The 2222-nt window shown below is 51.8% G+C and overlaps 1 pseudogene; it reads right to left on the bottom strand.

Moving 5' to 3' along the window:
- Positions 1-5: 5 nt before the first annotated feature.
- LOC105311696 lies at positions 6-554 on the bottom strand (annotated as a pseudogene).
- Positions 555-2222: the final 1668 nt, after the last annotated feature.

Below are 2222 nucleotides of genomic sequence, written 5' to 3'. Positions count from 1 at the left end.
TCGCCCAGGGTGAGCTTGTCAAAGAGGTAGTCCGCCAGGCCAGCTTCCGGGGACCCCATCTTGCGCAGGTTGGTGATATGGTCCCCCAACTCTTTGATGAACTTCGCCTTCTCGTGCAGGTAGTGACGCGTCAGGAAGTCGCACAGGTGGGCGTCGTTCTTGTCGGTGGCCAGCCGGTGCAGATCAAGCAGGCTCTGGTTCACGCGCTTCTCCAGGCTCAAGGCGCACTCCATGGCCCCCAGGCCGTTCTCCCATTCCTGTGGCTCAGGTTTCCTGATGTTGCGCAGGCGGATGCGGCCTCCACGCTGGTTCTGCAGCCACAGCAGCTTCTCCGCGGACTCCCTCTCCTTGCTCGACTGCTGCAGGAAGAACTGGCCGAAGTGCTTCAGGGCCACGTCCTCGCGGTCGAAGTGGAAGGCCATGGACTCGTACACGTAGGAGGCGTAGAGCTCCAGGTTGACCTGGTTGTTGATGGCGGCCTCACAGTCGGGGTGGTAGTTCTGGCGCACACACGGCGACGGCGATGGCGATGGCGGTGGCGGCGGCGGCGGCGGCGGCGGCGGCGGCGGCGGCGGGGTCGTCATGGTTGGCGGCGCTGGCGCGGGGGGCACGAAGGCCGAGGCAGCCGGGAAGCAGGAGCTGCCGGGTGGGCGGCAGCGGAGGCGGGGCCTCTGGGCGTCCCAGGGGTGGGCGACCAGGGCGGCCAGAGAAGACCTGCTGAGGTATTAGGCCGCGCTGGCCGTTAGCTCTGAAACGGGCCGGAAGAGGAAAACCGTTACTCCAGCGTCGCGGGGGCGGGGGGAGGAGGGGGCTCTGAGCGGGCCGCGTGTCATCGACGTGTTCCGGGTTCCATCGGAGCCTGGGTGGGGCAGGGAGAGTCTGCCCTGAGCGCCTGACATCTAATGAGTTTTCAGTTTTTCGATAATATTTCTGTTTCGCTAGAACTTTATCTGTCCTCTAATTGTCTCCGGCTATAGAAAACGTTTAATATTTTATAGATCCATTTTCTTCCCTTAAAATCGTGAGAATGTGAATTTCGATTTTTGACAAACTTCCCTCCCGTTTCCTGTATCGTGTCTGGGTTTCCCACACACTTCGCCCCCGAAATCGTTCTGGATTGTTTTTTCATTTTTATTAATCTTTTCTTTTCTTTTCTTTCTTTTCTCTTTTTTCTTTTTTTTTCTTTTTCCATCGTCACCTTAGATTTTACTTTCCCCATATATCGGGCAAAACGTTGTTCATTTATATTTGTGGATAAAGGACTCGCTCGATCAGCCTAGGTAATTAGTACGATCTGACCTAGAGCTGTGACGTCGCTTTCACTAGTAGGCATCTGCTTAAAGCGGGAGGGCAGAAAGTGTCCGTTATTTAGGGGCATTCTCCTTTGGGGGTACGCGGCATGGAGCCTACAGGTAAGACAGGGACGCTTCCTGTCGCCAAAATAAATATGATATTTCTGACATTGGGAGACTAGTGTTTTTCCCTTCTACGTAGATGTGTCCTATTGTTTCCCTTCTGTGCAGGTCTGCAGTCGTCTTAAAGTCATCCGCTGTCTTTGGGGTGTACTTTGGGGAGATTAAAGGGGTCAAATGCCACAAGCGCTTAGGGGTGGCGGAGGGTCAGAGCAGGGTAGGGTAAAACAGATCTGCTGTTCACAGAGTAGCTCTTTAATCTCACAGTCGAGCAAGGACCCTCCACAGTGTCGCAATTTTCATTTACTCTGTTCTTAGAGTTTCTCTGAACGTGATCAGGTTTTCCATGGCAGATGTTTCAAATTCTCCGAATTAACCAGTTTGCTAGCCTCCTCTTTTCCTACCTTTCAACAACTCCTCTCCATTTCCGGTCTCGCGATGGCACTCTTTCGTGTGCGCGCGCGCATGCACAGATAGTTTTTGTGTTCGGTTTACCAACATGATTCAATTGTTTTTTTTAAAATAAAAATGAAAACGCCCACTTTCTGAATAGGCAATACATTTACACAGTTCGAAATCCACGGTGGTCTCCGCCGTCAACCATTGGATATTGTTTCTGATAACCAGGAGGAGAAACAGGATGAAAAAGAGGAAATCATACTCATGTTAAGAAAAAAGCATAGAGTCAGAATGAAGAAACTTTAGAGACATATTCTTTAGTTGCACGTTCTTTTTCCTAGTGCACATAGAGCATTTACCAAGATAGACCATATTCTAGGCCACAACACAAGGTTCCGTAAATAGTAGTGA

Source organism: Pteropus vampyrus, unplaced genomic scaffold (assembly GCF_000151845.1).
Source record: "Pteropus vampyrus isolate Shadow unplaced genomic scaffold, Pvam_2.0 Scaffold1000006313, whole genome shotgun sequence".
NCBI lineage: Eukaryota > Metazoa > Chordata > Mammalia > Chiroptera > Pteropodidae > Pteropus > Pteropus vampyrus.
This window is presented reverse-complemented; position numbering and strand designations above follow the sequence as displayed.